General features: G+C 33.7%; 1 pseudogene; it reads right to left on the bottom strand.

Annotated features, from left to right (window-relative positions):
• Nucleotides 1–17151: 17151 nt before the first annotated feature.
• Nucleotides 17152–17769, bottom strand: LOC124529096 (high mobility group protein B1-like; annotated as a pseudogene).
• Nucleotides 17770–21061: the final 3292 nt, after the last annotated feature.

Consider the following 21061-nt stretch of genomic DNA (forward strand, 5'->3'; position numbering starts at 1 on the left):
AATCAGTCCCTGCATAACTGGTTGGAGTTTGGTGAGTAAAGAAAATAATTAATGGATATGAAAGGGGACAACATTTTAAAGCAACCTTAGTTCCAAGGCAGTGGTTTTAATCTGTAGTAATTTGATGTTTACCCAATCTAGTCTGTTCCTTATTTGCACTTTGCTTAAGACAAATAATGAGCACTCACAAGATAAGCAGATAATCTAGAAAAATGATAAATTTGTGGCTAAAACCTCAGAAATTAAGCTAGAGTTAATAAAACTAACCATAGTTGCTGTAGTTCCATGTATTTGTCCTCTTGTTAAGACATGGGCTGCCCCATTCAAAAGCGTGCATAAGCAATTATAATACTGATTCAACTTATGCCTTCACAGAAATTTTCCATCAGCCGAAAGGTGTTTGTGTATCTCTCAAAATCTCAACCTCATTATTTTCAACTAGCATTTATTAGCAGAGTTGCCTTGTTATAGGAAGGTGTGCCTCCACTGGCATTTGTAACACTTACTGAGTTTCTAACACTCTGTGCCAGGCATCCATGCTACAATGAAGAAATGTAAGACCCAATTTATATCCTGAAAGAATTTATCCTCTATTTAGAGTATTAACATTTGAAAACACAATTTCAGTAAAATAAGAGTAAAATAAACGTATACACATTACTCCCAGAAAACTCAGGGAGCAAATAGACCTATACCAAGAAATGGTGGAAGGAAGGAATTTAAAACATTTTACAAAAAGATAGCTTTTGAATTGTCTCTTGAAAAATGTAAGTCTGAACAAGAAATTTCTTAGTGGGGAAAGAAAGAGCCCATAAAAGGATAAATACAAGAAAGATGATGATATTATCAGGACTTGCAAAGTATTAATACATGCAAATAACTTTGAAGTTGTATAAGCCGGGATTAGCAATAGATTGTTTGCTAAGAGATCTTTTGTTACATATTTGCATAAATAATTGTTCTGTAAACAATTTGTTTTAAGTTTCTTTTCCCAGTGATTGTTGGAGCCAATATATAATGGAGAATTTTTAAATAGCCATTTGAAGCCTTGCAGATGGAAGAAATTAAACTCAATACACTAACATATTTTGTTTCTTTGTCTGACTTAATCTTGATTTCCAGGTGCCACCATCACTTCATTGGCAAATGAAGTGACAAATAAGCTTGATTAGTGGACTAATCATTTAACTTGATTTTCATTTTTTTAGTTTCTATTTAATTGCTTTTCTAAATGATCACAGGTGCATTAATCTTTGTTTTTGTTTTGCTACTATTTATGAGGAATCAAATATAGAAGAATAGCAAAGTTTCCACTAAAATTCTGACATACATGTATGGACCTAAGGTTCAGAACATTGTTAAACAACCTTTCTGAGACTATCAAGAGACAATATTCTTGCCTGATCAAGAATATTAAGTTCAACTATCAGTGAAGTAAGATAGATTCAAGTACTGCTTGAATATAGAACTCCTCATCAATAGAGTAATCCACTAGTAAGTAAATGACAGCTCTTGTCTGTCTCCTTGATTCCTGGCATGCATTCTGACAGCAATTTAGAATAATAAAAGAACACATATGCTTTACATGACTATGTCATTAAAGCAGGAGGAAGGAATGATTTAAATAAGACACTTTAATTATGGAAACTATTCACAACCATGAATAAAGAGATTTACAGAACCCCAGAGCCTATCTAGTCAAATCTTATTTTACAGATGAGAAAAGTAAAGTTCAAGACTTTAAATGATTTCAACTGGGTAAATTGAAATGAACTTCCAACCCAGTGTTGTTTTAATTATATCAATCTGCTACTACATTTGATTATAAAATATCAGCCATAATTTAAAATAGCATCATATGACAATGCACAGTCTATTTTGAAATATAATATAAACACACAGAAGTACTTAATAGTATTCTAGGAGTCCATGACATTAAAGCACCTAATAAGAACAAACCAATTTTTTACCCATTAGTCCTATCTTTGGAGGAAATCAAAGACACTTCCACGTTATAGTAAAGCTAAAATTCTTAAGTTTATCTTTGCATAAATTATTATATAGCACTTCTTTGAGTTAGACAGTTACTATCTAAATTATCCATATGATTACTATTTTTAGATAAGGGAAGTAAAACAGAGAAGTTAAATAACTTGTCCAACATTGCGTAAACTAGATATGGTAGATCCAGGATTAGAACCAAAGTAGCACTCATCAAAGAATCAAACTAGAAATTAATTGGTTCAAAGACAGTTTTTTAAAAAATGTTTATTTATTTATTTTGAAAGAGAGAGAGAGAGTACACAAGGTGAAGTAGGGCAGAGAAAGAGGGGAGAAAATACCAAGCAGGCTCTGCACTGTCAGCACAAAGCCTGATGTGGGGCTCGACCCTACAAACCATGACATCATGACCTGAGCTTTGTAGAATCTTGAGGGAATTACACTGAGTTAAAAGAGACTATGCTAACGGTTACATATTGTATTCTGTCATTCATATAACATTTTTTTAAAGTTATTTTTTTATTTAAGTAATTTCTACACCCAACGTGGGGTTCAAACTCATGACCCTGAGATCATAAGTCACATGCTCTTCCAACTGAGCAAGCCAGGTACCCCTCATTCATGTAACATTTTAAAATGGAGAGCAGATTGATAGTTACCAGAGCCAGGGTTATAGGAGGGAAGAGAGGTTGTCATAATTATAATTATATTGTCATATATAAAAGGTCATATTATTGTCATAATTATAATTATATTGTCATATATAAAAGGTCAACAGGAGGGATCCCTATATTGATGGAGCTATTGAGATTATTGACTGTATTAGTGGATACAAAAACCTGTACATGTAATGAAGGTGTATAGAATTAAAATATACATATATATATATATATATATGATGAAGTACAAGTAAAAGTGGGAAAATCTGAATATAATCAGCAGATTGGATCAATGTTGATCTCCTAGTTGTGGTGGTGTTATACCATAGTTTTGCAAAATGTTGTCTTTGGGGAGAAAGTAGATAAAGTATACAAAGGGCCTCTCTGTATCTATGTATCAATCTACAATTATTTCAATAAACATTTCAGTTTTAAATAAGAATGAAATATTCTGCAACATGGATGAACCTTACTTTATGCTAAGTGGAAGAAGTCACTAACAAGAAGAGGTAGTAGATATATATTTGCCTAATGCTAAGTGAGGGGAAGAGGGAAAGTGATTGCTGATGGTAGTGGCTCTTTTTTATAGGATGACTAAAAATGGTCTAAGGCTAGATTGTGGTATATATACAAAAAGCAGCTGAATTGTACATTTTAAATAGGTGAGTTTTGTGATATATTATATATCTGAATAAACCTCTTTTCTTTTAAAAAGAATCAGAGAAAATTATGGCATTTAATTTGTATCAACATTTTTTCTTCTCCCAAATTTGTAGAAGTTTTCCAAATGTAGTTGAGATTTTTCCCTCCATTTTTAACTGACTTTTCATATTTAAGCATGGGTTTGAACAATCTTTGACTTTCCTAAGTGAGCAGACTGAACTAAATAATCCTCTTGGAGTTAATTATAAAGCTAGCTGCTCAATGTATGAGAAACTGAAACATATTAACACAATTTAATTCACACCTCTACAACTGGTCCATATTTTCACTAGTCTCTGGTAGAGGGAATGTTAAGGCTATATTGTTTATTTCTGTCAACTTTCTTTTCAGGTAGATTCTTACTGATTTGCTCTTTTGTCATTCTGACCCTATTTGTTTCATAGCTCCAGACATTTCTAAACATTTTTATTCTGTTATGATCTTCTCCCTCGTTTTCCAAAATAAAAGTGTTTTCTTATTTATTAGGCATCCAAATGGAAATACTGATAGGACTTCAATATGAAGTCTCATCTTGATTGAGAGTTCTTATGGTGTCAGTGGTATTTAGATGTCCAAAGACTTTTCTCTGGTATACTCCATCTGTTAAAAGGTATGGAAGAATGGTGGAAACATTCAAAGAAGACTGAGCAGTCTCCAGTGTGTTAAAGGAAAAACAAACATTATTTGTTGTCTTTGAATTAAATTGAAGTTTTTTCTTTAGAAGGAAGGTGATAATTGCGTCAAATGCTGATTATAAGTAGTGTAAAATGAGCATTAGTATACAAATGACCTTGATGTGGGGATTGTGGTTGAGAATGTGATCTCTACTAGTATGGGTTAGTGCTATTGCCCTAATTCCTGCTAAGGCACTTGTAATTTTCCTCACTATCAATTATTTTACACCATCAGTACAAATGTTAACACAGTGCAAAGGCAAACATGAAATAATGCCTAGTATGCTTTTGAAAACAATTTTGATCTCACAACCACCTGAAAGGGTATAAACAATTCTGAGGGTATAGACAATTCTGAGACAATTCTATAAATCACAATTTAGAAACCACTCTTTTAAAAATATGGGAATCTATTTACATAGATAAATATAAATATTTTCAAAAAGCAAATAACTGTTGACTTTTGTGCAGATAGATTGTTTTTTATGCCAGTAAAAATGAACTATAGTACATTTCTACTCCTAAATTAAATTATAAAGACTAGTTTATTTTTTCAAGAAAAAATGTATAATTCTTTTTCAGGAGGTCATATTAATATGAGAAACAGTATCTTAACATTCACATTTCATGTGCTTTTCAATCCATAGGAACAGAATATTTTTATATCATTCCCCCATTTTTTTTAATTAATGAGGGTTTATTTTATTATAAATAAAATAATGTGTAGTAATAATTTACTATTTAAAATTTACCCACTAAATTTTTTAAAACAGTATTATGAAACATGCTTGAAGATTTTGGGCAATGACAAGTTGGTATAATTTAAATACAAGCTCAATGTTTCAGCTTTTCAGTATTTAATGTTATTGATAAGTAATTTAAAATTAATTTCAGTTATTAAACCTAATTTTAATTTTGCTTTACATTGGATGACAGACATTTAATTAGCATTTACATAGTAATGAATATCGTAAAGTCTTAATCACCTTAGACTCTAGTTACAGATAATCCATGCATAGATAAATCTAATAGGTCTATGAGTGTTTAAGATAATTCTAATAAACTGAATAATAATATGTTTGAAATGTTGGTGAGAATAATTTGTTTTGTTGCTGTGCTCTCAAACTGATTATTTCAAATAGAGGTAGCTACTCTTTAGAAGCACAATGAAGCAATCTCCAGCTAGAAAAAGAGCTGTCGCTTATTGGGTTCATGAAGTAGAGAGCCAAAGGATGCTGTCAGGTGGAGATGAAAGTCATAAAGTGTATGAATTAAAAAGAACAGATTCATTTATCTTTGTCTTCTACACCTGGACAGAATGCTAAGAGCCATCTGTCAAAACTGCATTCAATGCAATAAAGGGCATTTTGTTTATTTGTGAATAAATTAAATGGACCTGGATGGGATTTTAATGGAAATATGTACAGTTGAGATTTCAAACAATCAAGCTTGGCATTTCCTTCAACAGGCTTTTGACGGGCCTCTTTAGAGGGCAATTCTCAAGGAGAATTCCCTTTTCCTCTTTTTCTTCTGGCAATATGGCTAATAAAAATATTTTTTCTTTTTAATATTTGATACATTGGATCATAGAAAATTAGAAAAAGAATTCCAAACAGTCTCAACCAGGAAACTTTGCTTTGGGATGGATAAATAAAGTGAAAAATATGACTTTACTTAGAATGCTAAGTGGATTTTCACCAAAATTAATGAAAATAATGTATCTTTTATGGACTGACACATTGTTTAAGTAAATAACTCATTCACAGAAGAATATTACTATATGAATTTTTCACTCTTTTCTTTTTATTTTTCCTTTTAAAGAATAAGGTACCAAATTGGAATGGGGGAAGAATCACATTTTTTCAATCTTTCTCATCTCTCTCCTTATTTTTAAAATTTGTTTTGATTAAGAATGAATAGAGGTATGTAGAATGACAAACATTAAAATAAATAACAGAAAAACCTATGTAAAACTGATATACAATTTGTAAATATTGTTTGTTTTGGGAAATGGAAATAGAATATCTTAAAAGTTAAAGCTCATTAAAATCATGTTTGTAAAGCTGATGTTAAAGTGTCCAGTTTTCACGTAAGCAGTTGTGACAACTTTCTAACAAAGATGAAAATATTTCACAGAAATAAAATGTTTTAGTTAAATATTTCTTTAAGATACAACAATTTTTTGCAATTATATACATTTAGACTCTTCAAAAGAGTAGGTTGCATAATAATGTAATTTGTGTTAAAGAAAACCACACAAAATAGAGAAGTTCAATGTTCAGAATAGTACTTACTCTGGGGTGACTTTTTAAAAAAAATTCAAATGTTTATTTATTTTTAAGAGAGAGATAAAGACAGAGTGCAAGCAGGGGAGGGGCAGAGAGAGAAGGAAACACAGAATGCAGAGCAGGCTCCAGAATCTGAGCTGTCAGCACAGAGCCCAAGGTGGGGCTTGAAGTCACAGACTACAAGATCATGACCTGAGCTGAAGTCAGACGCTTAACCAACTGAGCCACCCAGGTACACCCAAGGACCTCAGTTTTAACGTGCCAAAATTAGGGGTGCCTGGATGGCTCAGTGGGTTGAGCATCCAGCCCTTGATTTCAGCTCAAGTCATGGTCTCATGATTGGTGGGCTGTATACTGACAGTGCAGAGTCTTCTTGAGATTCTCTCTCTCCCTCTCTCTCTGACCTTCCTCCACTCTCGTGTGCATACTCTCTCTCTCTCTCTCAAAATAAATAAACATTAAAAAAACAAAGTGCCAAAATTAAAATATGCCTCACCACATACAAAGCTCCTTGGCAAATAGATATTTTTGTGCAAGTCATTTAAGGAAAAATCTGCCCCATCATTAGTTGATGACTAAACTAATGAAGCAGAGACTTCAGTGGCTATTTAGTATAAGGAATACAGATTATGCAATTAGCTCAGAAAACTCACAATTTTTTTAATAAAAAAATATGAAGCATGTAAAGAAAGAGGGAAACATGGTCCACGCATGGGGGAAGATGCAGTCAGTAGGATCTGTTCTTTAGGAGCCTGATTTTAGACCTAGTAGACAAAGACTTTGTATCTGCAATTATAAATACAGTTTAAAAAAAAAACTAAAGGAAATCATGTTTAGAATATTAAAGGAAATATGAAAATGATGTCTCACCAAATATGAGGAATTAAGAGATGATAATAATAATAATGAATGGAAATTCTGTGATTGAAAAATAAAATTATTGGAATGAAAATTTCTCTACAAGGGCTCAACAGATATGAATCAATCAGTTTGGGGGCACCTAGGTGGTTCAGTTCATTAAGCATTCAACTCTTGGTTTTGGGTCAGGTCATGATCTGATGGCTCAAGGATTTGAGACCCACGTTGGGTTCTGCACTGACAGTGCAGAGCCTGCTTTGGATTATCTCTCTCTCTCTCTGCCCCTTCCTTGCTTGTGCTCTCTCTTTCTCTCTAAAAATAAATGAATAAATAAACTTAAAAAAATAATCAATCAGCTTGAAGATAGTTGAATTGAAAATAACCAGTCTAACGAACAGGAAGAAAAAATAATGAAGAAAAATAAAGCTTCACTGACCTGTGAGATATCATCATTTATACCAACATATGCTTAATAGTAATCTCATAAGGAGAAGAGAGGGGGGAAAAGGCAAAAAAAAAAATCTCCTCGAATAAATAAGTGGCAAAAATTTTCCAGATTATATTAAAACAAAACAAAACAAAAACCAAGGAATATTAATTTACATATCCTAGCAACCCAACATAAACCAAGTAGGACCAAATCCAGGAAAACCACACCTAGATACATTTCAATCAAACTGTTTAAAGACAAAGAGAAAATTTTGACAGCAGCAAGAGCAAAGTGTCTTCTTAGCATATAAGAGAATCTCAATAAAATAAACAGCTAACTTCTTATCACAGGCCATGGAGGTCAGAAGGTTTTGGCAAAACATATCCAAAGGACTGAAAGAAAAACATAGTCAACTAAGAATTCTATATTCAGCAAAACTATCCTACAAAGAAGAAAACATTAAGACATTCCTAAACAAAAGCTAAAGGAATTTGTCACTAATTGTTCTGCCCTATAGGAAAACCTAAAGAGAATCTTTAGATTAAAATGAAAGGATAGTACACAGTAATTTGAATCCACACAAGGAAATAAAAAGCACTGGTAAAGATAATTGTGTAGGTAAATACAGAAGACACAATGTATGTATTTTGTTTGTAGCCTTTTTTTTCTCTTATCTGATTAAAAGACAACTGTATAATCAATTATTATAAAACCATATTGATGAGCTTATAATGTATAAAAATGTAATTTGTTTGACAACAATGGCACTAAGGTGGGGAAAAGAAATGAAAGTATAGTGATGCAAAGTTTTTGTTTACTGTTAAAACTAAGTTGATATTTATCTGAACTGGACTATTTTTAGTTAAGATAAAAATTGTAATACCTAGGGAAACTCCTATAAAAATAACTAAAAAATATGGTAAAAGAAACAAGGAAATTAAAATTCTACACAAGAAAATATCTATTTAACAAAAAAAGATAACTAACAAATTAGTAGAGGAAAAAAGGCATAAGATATATAGAAAACAAAAAGCAAAGGGGCAGAAATAAGTCTGATCTTTTCAGGGATTACATTAGGTATAAATTGATAAGATACTACAATCAAAGACAGAAATTAGAAGAATGGAGAAAGGAAAAACCCATGATTCAATTATATGCTGTCTATAAAACACACATTTCAGATTCAATAACACATATATGTAGAGTAAAAGGATAGAAACTGATATTTTATAGGAACAATAACCAAAAAAAGAGTTAGAATGACTACACTAACATCAGACAAAAATATATTAAGACAAAAAATTCTTACTAGAGGCAAAATGGATATTTTATAATGCTAAAAGTCAATCCCTTATAAAGAAAACAGTTAACAACATATGTCCCTAAGAACAAAGCCTCAAAATAAATGAAGCCAAAAACTGGCAGAACTGAAGAGAGACATAGACAACTCAACAATAATATTTGGGAACATTGATACCTCACTTTCAACAGTTAATGAAATAATTAGGCAGAGGATCAATAGGGAAATAGAAGACATCAACACTATAAATCCACTAGATCAAAGAGACATCTCTAGTATAGACCACCGATAGCAGAATATATCTTCTTCTCAAGTACACATGGAACATTCTACCTCATATACCATTGATATGCCCTAAAATGAAATTGAAGTCATGAAAATTATTTTCCTTATAGTCAGTGAATCAAATCAATTTAAATCAGTTAAAAACTCCATCCTTTTAAAAAATTGCCTAGAAAGTTCATGATATAAAAATTTTAATAAGTTTTTTTTCAATTTTGAACTTAATATAGACATAGAATATTTTTAAAAACAGTAAAAATTCAATTTTTAATATTTATTTTTGAGAGAGAGAGAGGAGGGAGTGGGAGAGGAGGAGAGAGAGAGGGAGACAGAGAATCCCAAGCAGTCTCTGCACTTTCAGTGCAAGGCCTGATGTGGGGCTTAAACTCACGAACCTTGAGATTATGACCTGAGCTAAAATCAAGAGTCAAACACTTAACTGACTGAGCCACCTAGGTGCCCCTTAATTCCATTTTTAAAACTCCAACGATTATGTGATTTTTTAATATTTTAATCCAATCATAACTACATATTTTACAAGCAATTATTATTAATGGTGAGAATAAGAATGTGGAGAAACTATATAAGAAGTATTGAAAATTGGTGTATATAGATTACAAAATGTGAAAATGTGAGGGAATTAAGAATAGTGATGATGGAGAAGAATGATTGGAATGAAATTAACTAACTGAATAATTTTAGAATATACTAATTAGATATAATCAGAACAAAGGACAAATGCAGAAAAGCAAAACATATATAATAGATGTTAACAATTGTGAGCACAGCAAAACATGAGACTGTTCTCAGAAGCTTTATCTCTCTCATTCCATCTTATACAAAAATGCCTTTCAGAATTAGAGAAAGGCAATTTTCTGAAAAGCAAAAATGCTAACACTTATTGACCATTGTTATATGTCACGTTCTGTTGTAAATATTCCATACATATCAATAATTGATTTAAGCCTCATTCTAACAAGTGAAAGTAGCTTTATAGATTTGAATACTGTAGTTCAGAGAAATTAATAAACTTGCCCAATATCATACAGTTAGCACTTTGTAAAACCAGGATGTCAACATAGTCTGACTCCAGAACTCAGGTGCTTATTTAACACTGGTTTTTGGACTATGCTTATAGCTTTTAAACTGCATTTAGGCATGGGAAACTCAAGAATTGATCATTGGGCTTACTGTTTTCCCCTGGAAAAAGTGAATTGCTTAATTCTACCAACTTTGAAAGGGTAAAAATATAATTAAAATTGATTAACATTTTATAAGTAATGCTAATATATTTTGCAACACCTTATTTTGATACAATGGCCCTAATAACAGTCTGAAAAACACTAGTTCAATTACCAAGCACATTATTATATTTCCCTCACTGTATTTTCTGCCCAGTTTATTTTTTTGAATTGATAAATTATTAGTCTCTCATCTGATCTTTGTGATAGTAGAATGAAATTGTTAAAGTGCCTTTGAACTCAATCTATAATAATTATTAAATTTTTTCAACTGAACTTAACTAGGAAGGATACTGTTTACTAAACTGCTGCATTTACTTCTGTGATCCTGCATTTCACTGTCTATTAATGTGGCAAGTCTTAGTTTTTAGTCCTTTGGAGGAATCAACTGCTTCAAAACTAACCCATAAGTTGTTTATTAGCAAAAATCAAGATTAAATTTTAGACATAAAACACATAGGTTTACATAGAGAAAAAATTCCAAACTCTTAGGTGAATTAGAATATATTAATAAATCAGATTAAAACTATCAGGAAGTATGATCATTTAGAAACAAATTTTAAATTGGTTAAACATATCAACCATCTCAGAAATATTTTCTTAAGTTTGATTCCACACTTCCATACAATACCTGGTGCTCATCATAACAAGTGCACTCCTAAAAAAGAATAAAAAGAACAAACAAAAACAAGTGTACTCCTTAATCCCCATCACCTATTTAACCCTCCATCTCCCTTCTAAAAACCATCAGTTTGTTCTCTATTCTTTTTTTTTAATGTTTGTTTATTTATTTTGAGAGAGAGACAGCGTGAGCAGGGGAAGGGCAGAGAGAGGGAGACAGAGAATCGGGCTCGAACCAACAAACCATGAGATCATGACCTGAGCCGAAATCAAGAGTCACTCAACTAAGGCTAGGCTCAACCTAGTCACTCAACCTAGGCTCCCCTGTTCTCTATTCTTAAGAGTCTGTTTCTTGGTTTGCCTCTTTTTTTTTCCCTATGCTCATTTGTTTTGTTTCTTAAATTCCACATATGAGTGAAGACATATGGTATTAGTCTTTCTCTGATTGGCCTATTTCACTTAGCATAATACTACTCTGACTCCATCCACATCATTGCAAATGGCAAGGTTTCAATCTTTTTTATGACTAATATTCCATCGTGTATATGTACCATCTTGTCTTTACCCATTCATCAATTGACAAACACTTGGGCTGTTCCCATAATTTGGTTATTGTAGATAATGATGCTATAAACATAGGGTGCATATATCCCTTTGACTTAGTAGTTTGAATGTATAGTTGTCTTAAAGAAGTAAAAACAGCTAATAGATTTTCTTGGAGACTCAGGTTTATTTATTTATTTATTTATTTATTTATTTATTTAAATTTTTTTTTTCAACGTTTATTTATTTTTGGGACAGAGAGAGACAGAGCATGAACGGGGGAGGGGCAGAGAGAGAGGAAGACACAGAATCGGAAACAGGCTCCAGGCTCTGAGCCATCAGCCCAGAGCCCCACGTGGGGCTCGAACTCACGGATCGCGAGATCGTGACCTGGCTGAAGTCAGATGCTTAACCGACTGCGCCACCCAGGCGCCCCGAGACTCAGGTTTAAATAAAACTGTATTTCCATTCTAAGATAAGCTTTGCTTATTTTTTTACTATTGGGATTTTTTGTTTGTCCACAGTTATGTCCAAATAACCATCACAATGTTGATACAGATACTGGCACAGATATTAATAAATTATCATTTGATTTCAGATTCTATACTCAGAAGAATAATTAATCATCCCTGCTATCAATGTTGCCTGTACTATCAATGTGAAGGTATTTCAACTGAAAAAGAAGCAATGCAGCTAACTCTATTTTTACCCAGTTAACATTAAATTTCTGCTATGGAAATTATTTTTTAGTCATACAGCCTTAAAATTAGAATGAATTAAGAGTTTTAAAGTTAGAATTGGAAAAATACTATTAAAATACTTTTAGAATTATAATCAATTTGTATGTTGTGAGAAGCCTAAATTCTGTGTTGAAAAAAGTTTAAATGCTTCTCTAATTGCTCACCTCTTTAGTAGCAATGATGTACTCTGTTATTAAACGAAAATGCTTTCTCTTATTCTTCTTATTTTTCCTTAAAGAATGTAAGCTACTCTTAATCTCTAAATATCCTTTTGTCTCCCTGGTGGTTTTTTAAAATGTGGCTTTGATAGTTAGTTACAGTCTTTCTGCCCCTGATATATTTCACATGTTTTCAGATCACTAAAAGGAACAAGCAGCTAGGACTTCACCAACCTTATATCTATAAATGTTCCAGAAGATCAGATTTTATTTAAAAATTTTATTATTGTTTAATTATAATCTTCTAGAGAGGATGTGGGAGGAAAGCTGTTCCTACCCTTTTACATACTGGAGGCTTCATAAGACCTATTAAAGAAATGAGCTAATTCTAACAAAGAATTTTGCATGACCACCCAGGTCCAGGCGATTTAGCTCTACACACATCTGGTGATATAGAAAAGCAAGATGCTGCAGAGAAATGGCCTTGAATTTGTTTCCCTTATTGTCAGAGAACTAGAAGATGAGCGGGAGTGGAAGTTCAGAAGATAGCCTACAAAAATAGTTGTAGGTTTTGAGAGTTAGGCATGTCAGATGAGAATACAAAAATTCCAAATATATGGGGGGAGGTGCTGAGGAAAGGAAATATATTTTTAATCTTTAGAAAAAGAGGTTACAAGAAATTCTTTATGATCTGCCCAAGAGTCTATTATTTCTCCTTATGAGAAAAGTGTTAAGACTTCAGTATGCAAATTACAAATTTACTTAAAATAACATTTCCTGACATGTTTAAGCTAAATGAGAATAAATTAGTAAAACTTATTATAAAATTCTTCCTTTGAAAATTTTTAATAAAAGTCCTATCTCCTGGAAAAGACAGTGTGAGTGTACCTGAAGGCAAGAGGATGAACTAAATTACTTATCACTCTAGGAAAAACAAACAAACAAACAAACAGTAAGTACAGTAAAACCTTGGTTTGGGAGCATAATTCGTTCCTGAAACATGCTAGTAATCCAAAGCATTTGTATAGCAAAGTGAATTTCCCCATAAGAAATAATGGAAACTCAGATGATTCATTCCACAACCTAAAATATTCATATAAAAATGATTAACATACTGGAATATAATACAGAATAATTTTTTAAAAAGACAAAATATAAAGAAAAACAAATTAACCTGTACTTACCTTAGAAAACCTTCATGGCTGGTCTGAGGGAGACAAGAGAGAGGAGGGTTATTGTGTAGGACTACTTTCACTATCACTAATGGAATCACTGCTATCTATTGGCTCAACGGAATCTTTTTCTTTTCATGCAACTTTAACAAGGAACCTATCCAATGGCACTTGCTTTTGCCTCCTTTTGAGGATTTCTCAGAAATATGACATTACATTGTCGTTAAGTAGATTCATCACTTGCACTGCTACAGCCTTATTTAAGTGGTGGTTTTCTACAAAATTTTACCCCGTTTCTGACATTTTATGCATCTCCCTAATCCCATTTGAAGTGAGGGACTCGTCCACCTTTATCTCCTCCTCTGCAGAGGAGATCTCCATAACCTCTTGCTGTTGCTCACGATGCAACAGTTGGATGCAACAGTCGGATGCAACAGTCGGATGCCATTTGTGGGCACCTTCCAATGTTCTGAAAAATCACTGATTTCTGCCAAACACCACGGTCTGAGGCCAAGCATCTGAGCATGGGAGACAATCACCCACAATCCTGCAGCAGGAGAAAGAGAGAGAGAGAGAGAGAGAGAGAGAGAGAGAGAAGAACCACTGACTCGGTTGTAATCATGTGACATTTGCTGTCATGTACTACTTATATTGCAAAACATCTCTTGTTTATCAAGTTAAAATTTATTATAAATGTTTGCTTGTCTTGTGGAACACTCACAGAACAAATCACTCGCAATACAAGGTTTTATTGTAATGCTATATAAGCAGAACTGTAAAAGGTTTAGACTAGGAATTTCAAATTTCTTAAATTTAAAATATACCAGGCATAATTACCATTCCTGACACGCTAAGCCTTTATTCCAAGTCTCATTTGAAAAAACCAAACTACTATGGGTATTTTCATGCAGGCTGAGGTGTAATTATATATATTTTGCTTCTATTAATCTATCAAATGTCAAAAAATGGGGTTATATAATATGGAAAATAAGAAGAAGAAATAGATATTCCTATTGTACCCTATTGTCATCAGATGGAAAACTGATGAGAAGTGAGATGTGCTTATAACTTTTTCACTTTCTGATTTATTTTCAAGGTCTCTGTATCATAAATTATCTGCTTTATGTCTTCTGGAAATTAGGGATTGGAAATCATTTTTATTGTACTACCTCCCCATTTCCATTCCCCTAATAAGAGGACCATTTCATTTAATCTTTGGGTTTACAAAGATTAGAGCCCCCCACCTACACCCAGTGGGTTGGGGTTTTCCAAGGAATTAAAAACATGTGTTCCAGCAACTTCTCTCTACCTTATGGTTGTAAAATAGAACAGAAAAGTGGAAGCATAATATTTCTCTCTTTGTATTATAGGGAAGGAAAAAATCTTCCTCTGTGCTTCAAGTTCTTCCAGCTGGACAAAGAATTAAATTTACATGAGACAGATAAATAGGATTAAAAAGCCCACAAAACTTATTACATGTACACAGAAGCCCAATAATGAAATTGAGATTTAAAGAAATGACCAAGGCAGACTGTTTTCATACTTTTTAGACAAAGAGACAATAAATTTGTGAGAATTGACAGGATAAAGAAAACAGATGTTTGGAAACTTTAATTAGTGAGGAATTCTAAGTGGAATTTGGGCTGAGGCAGTGATTAGAGAAAAGTAACTGTTTTGCTTCTGTCGTTCTTTCAACTTTAAAGTTGCTATCTCTAGTGATAAGGATGACTTTTTACTTCTTAGTACAAGGAGAGTAGGTTTCATATGGGATATTTATTTCCTGATTTCAGGAGGACCTAAGAGGGTCTGAGTGTCCTTGCACTGGCTGTTTCTTAAGGAACTTGTGTTTAACATAATCGATATGCCAAAGTAGCACATTTTGGGGAGCCTGCTTTTGGCTCCTATAGAATACTTTCTCTTCTGAAGAATAACCAAGTTCAGGACTAATGTGGTTGTCCTAGAAGGCATGGACAGATCAGTTTAGGCCGATGTCACCCTAAATAACAGGCCTGTGCTTTCCCATTTGTCCTGTTTCCTCACCTTTATTATCCATTTGTACTAATGTTCCAGTGTAGGTTTTTATTTGTATTCATCTTTTTTAAAATTTATATATTTTTGTTCTTCCTTTTGCTATAAAAGTGAGTCAGATTAACAAATAACCATTTTCATATAGGTGAAATAGAGCTGACCTTTTTCTTACAGATCATTTCTCTGATTTAGCTTAGGCAGAATACTAGGCAAGGTTTATCCCAGCTCACTTGAGTTCCTGAGTTATTGAGATTCAAAATTAAAGGCCAGCCATAAATGAAATATGATTTTGCCTGTCATTATCTTCTGCATTTATTTCTGTTAGGAACCCTATGCTGAGGGTTATTTGTTTTATTTGAGGCTGCATTTATAGTGCATGTAGCCTGGGCACCAGATTTGATAAGTAGAGGAACCTGTTGAGTGGTGGGGGAAATACAGCATTCCATCCTTTTCGTTTCGTAACCAAGTCCAATTTGAGAATATAAACAGACATTTTAGGTAATGTTCAATCTTTCTGGAAGATAATTTCTCAACTCCTCTCATATTTTATTTTCTCTCTGGCTCCTCTCAGGGAGCATTGTGAACATCTGATCTCATAATGGCAAAATAAATGAATCATCATTACCTCAAGGTGTTCTCTGAATCCTCCGACCAAATTACAAAATGGCTGGTTTGATAAGTTTGGGATGTGGCTAGCCTGGTCCCTCTCCTGGGCATCATGATGTTGTCTGCTGCTGGCATTTGTGGTCAGAGTTGTAGTCTTTCTCAGATGGATCAGAGCTTAGAAATGAAAACCTTCTCAGTTAGTTTCCTTAGCCTGTATCTAGCTCCACAATTAGATGCTATGCACACAGTGCTTATTATAAGGTCATTTCTCTCTGCCTGGACAGGCTTCCTAGTAAGTCTACCAGCTCCTAACTCAGCATCAGTGCTGTATAGGGAACTGTCTGGAGTGCAACATCATCCTGCCTGACCACATTTCTCTGCCTTATTTTTTTTTAAATAAAAACAATGTATTTACTTAGAAGTGTTCAGAATGTCAACAAAACAGCTGCAACTTTTTTTTTTTTTTTTTGCAATTACAGAGCGGTATTCAGTTAACAGAGCAACAATTATTTTGTATAAACTGTACCAGAGACAACTGAAGATGAAAAAACTACCATCCCCATATATAACTAATTTCTGCTGTGAACCAGCAAGAACCTGCTTTAAATTTCCATGCCAATTTACACCCCCACATTGCACCAGGCAAGGTTAGTGGCTATTGAAAGTGCCACCAACACAGGGCTATCTAAAGACACATTTAGGAGTGTATTAACTATACAAAAAAAGATGCCGTACAGTTTAAAAACAAATATTACACAGCCTTACATTCAATCTTTTTCTTTAAAAGGAACTGTGTACAGGGGGGCTTAAATGCTTTATAGACAAGAAAGAAAACTGCTAGAACTAACTTATTCATCATCATTCTCTTCATCTTCCTCCTCATACCCTTCATCTTCCCTGTCTTCCTCCTCTTCCTTCATTTTCTTGCTTTTTTCAGCTTGACACTCCCTTTTTTGCTGCATCAGGCTTTCCTTTAGTCCAGTATGCAGCAATATCCTTTTCAGATTTTTCCTTCAGTTTAGCAGCCTTCTTTTAGTGGGACTGCTTGTCATCTGTGGCAGTATTATTCCATGTCTCTCCCAGTTTCTTTGCAACATTACCAATGGATAGGCTGGGATGTTCTTCTTTGATTTGGGAGCAATACTCAAAACAAAACAAGAAAAAGGCCAAAGCAGGACCCTTGGGTGCATTGGAATCCTGCAACTTCTTTTTTGTTTCCCCTTTAGCGGGGATATTAGCTTTCATTTCTCTTTCATAAAGGGCCTTGTCCACCTTTGCCATGTCTCCAAGTTTTCCCTTCTCTTTAGCAGACATGGTCTTCCACCTCTCTGAGCACTTACGAGAAAACTCTGAGAAGCTGACTGAAGCATCTGGGTGCTTCTTGCACTCCTCTCGGCAAGCTAGCACAAAAATGAATACGATGACATTTTGCCTCTCGGTTTCTTAGGATCCCCTTTGCCCAGGTTTAATTATTTTCCTCAGTGAGGCACAGAGTCGCCCAGTGCCTTTCTGGCTCTCTCGCCCCAGCACTGTCTCTATGGAGCTCTGCCTTCTTTTTTTTTTTTTTAATTTTTTAAAAAAGTTTTTATTTATTTTTGAGACAGAGAAAGGGCATGAGCAGGGGAGGGGCAGAGAGAGAGGGAGACACAGAATCTGAAACAGGCTCCAGGTTCTGAGCTGTCAGCACAGAGCCCAGTGGGGGGCTCGAACTCACACACTGTGAGATCATGACCTGAGCTGAAGTCCAACACTTAACTGACTGAGCCACCCAGGCACCCCTGGAGCCCTGCCTTCTTAACGGTTCTACCAAAGCATCATGTGTCCCACCAAACACAACCTCAGAGAGGAGCAAATGTTGAGGCAACAATAACAGCAACACTGAACAATTATCTCAAAGAAAAATCATTATGTAAAGGGACTGTGAGAATCAGCAGCTGGGACTAAGCAGCTCGTCAGCAGCCGGTAGGGTCTCTTTTTGAAGGTAAGTAAATTATACGAAGAAATCAATTTCTTCTCCATATCTGACTTGCCGAGAGAGTAAATTTGTGACTCCCGACACATTTATAAATTGTTATTTACTTCTCTAAAACTTCAAAATGGCCCTGTTTGTGTATGCATATATGAGAGCTATTTTTTTGGTCTAAGTGTCAGACTCCAAGAGGAATTACGAACATTAGTTTTTAAAAATGGAGACAAGGACAGACAATACTATTAGCTCTTGGTTAATTCTATTACAAAACTTATAGAAAAGTGATACCAGATTAGAGCTGCTACAAAAAAGAAGATTTTGATAGCATCAGAGTGAATTTCATGTTCAATGACATTTAACATGGAAAATTGTCCCCTGGAGTGGACCAGCTGTTTACTTTCAATGATATCAGATTGAAAAGAATAATTCAATGTGTAGATATATGTCACCATGGGTAAGAATTGGTTTATAGCTCTCCCAAAGCTCATAGCAACAATTTACAAGGTAAACTCCTTCCAACTTCCTTCCTTCCAATATGTAAAATCATATTTATTGAAACAAATAAATTTCCAATCATGAATATTTGAATGAGATAATACAGATTAACTTGCTTAAAAAATAATTTCCCTTAGAAAAAAACCCCAAGAATAATTCCACATGATGTAATGCATTTGCAGATTAATCTTGTCCTCAAATAGATGACTATAAAACATAGAAACCTGTCTCACTATGGAGTCTCTGTGGAGATTCTTGAAGTTCCAAGTGCCCAGTTGCCCAATAAATGCTAATTGGCAGAGATGATAATGATATGTCATTATATCATATGATAATGATATGTCATTATCATAGTAGCCAAAGCATGGCAAAGTGTCCCTGTGTTAGGTGGCAGTATGAGAACGAGGAAGGCAGGGGCATGTTTATGCCTTCTTCCTGCTTTATACCCATAATGGGGTGGGCATCTTTTCCTTTTAATCTGATATTTTCTGTGTTTCGGTTATCTGGGTAAAAGGAAAAACAGGTATTGTGTTTGTTTAATCATTTACATAACCTTTCTTCTCATTTCGCTCAGGCTTCTCCCCCTGTACACACACAAACATGGAAGCAAGTCAAAAGGCTTTTTTGGCAAGTTAGGATTCTGGTATCCTTCTGCTTAGATAGATGATTCTTCCGCATGTGGGTTATGGGTTGTGGAAAGATTGTCACACATGGTTCCTGAAAACATCTACATGGCAAAATGGCTCCAGGTTTCTCATAAATTGACACATATTCGTATAAGTGTTTAGACTAAATACTTTAGAGAATCCTGGACAAGTGAAACCTAGATTCAGGCAAAATGAGTTACAGGCAAAATGAATTAGATATAGTTAGCTCTGAGGCAAAACAGTATTTTAGAGGAAACAATTGACCAAATTCTGCATGTTGGAGCTTGATATTTCTCTCAACTTCCTCCAGATCTCAAACCCAAAGAAGAAAGTAGGAGGCAAAAAAGCGTTGCTCATCTCCTCGAGATAATACCACAGAAGCTCTCGCTCAAGTGGGAAAGGCTACATGTGGATCACTAAAACATATTCTTAAACTTAAGTTTTTAGTATTTTCAGATGTCAAGTGAAGGAACTCAAGTAGCTTGTAATATTGAACACATCTTTTCACGTGTTTGATTTTTATGTATTTTTTCAATGAAATATCTGTGACTTTTTTGCATTTTGGATTGCTTATTTTTCTTCCTATTGAGTGTTGGAAGTTCTATGTACATTTTAGATACTAATCCTTTGTGATTTGCAAATGTTTTCTTCAGTCTGTCTTGTCTCTGAAGCTCTTAAAACGGTCTATCATAGAGCAAAAGATTTGTTTTATTTTCCTTTTATGGATTATGCTTTTTGGTGTCAAATCTAAGAACGTTTGGCCTAGCCTGGAAGCCGGAATATTTTCTCTTAATTTTCTTCCAAAAGATTTATAGTTTTATTTTGAAGTTCATGATTTATTTTGAGTTACTTTGTATGAGGTGGGAGATCCATCAACCTTTGTGGAAAGGTGACATTGAATTGTTTTTTTGCATTTTTGTCAAAGTCAGGCAGGTTTGTATAGATCCATTACCAAACTCTATTCTGTTCCAGTAATCTATGTATCAAAACCTCTACAATTTGCATGGCCTGAATACTGAAACTGTATAATAAACCTGGAAATCAGATAGACTGATTTCCTCCCAGTTTATTCTTTTTTTCTGTCAACATTATTTTAGTCATTCTGAGATCTATACATTTCCATATACATTTTGGAATAATCTTGTCTATATTTACAAAAAAATTTTGCTGAGAGTATGATAGGAATTAAGTCTGTATATCAGTTTGTTGAGACTTGACATCTTTACTCTGTGAAGTCTTCAAATTCATAATCACAAAATGTTTTCTCATTTACTTAGATCTTAAACACTTTATCATCATTTTGTAGATTCTGGCAAGCAAATATTTCACATGTATTGTTAAATTTATATCTATGTATTCCATTATTTTTGAGCTAGTATGTATGGTATTTTATTTTTAATTTGGTCATGTGTTCATTGCTAGTACATAGAAATACAATTTATTTTTGTATGTTCATCTTGTATCTTATAAACTTGGAGAACTCATTTGTTAATTCCATAAGTTTTTATTTTTATTTTTGTATATTTGTCAGAATGTTTATACAGGCAACCTTGTCATATACAAATAGGGACAGTTTTATTTCTTCCTTTCTAATATACATATATTTTACTTTTTTTACTTGTGTCATTGCAGTGACTAGAAATTCAG

Source organism: Lynx rufus, unplaced genomic scaffold (assembly GCF_022079265.1).
Source record: "Lynx rufus isolate CCGP_SWC_20201006 ecotype Redwood Valley unplaced genomic scaffold, mLynRuf1.p SCAF_6, whole genome shotgun sequence".
NCBI classification, from domain to species: Eukaryota; Metazoa; Chordata; class Mammalia; order Carnivora; family Felidae; genus Lynx; species Lynx rufus.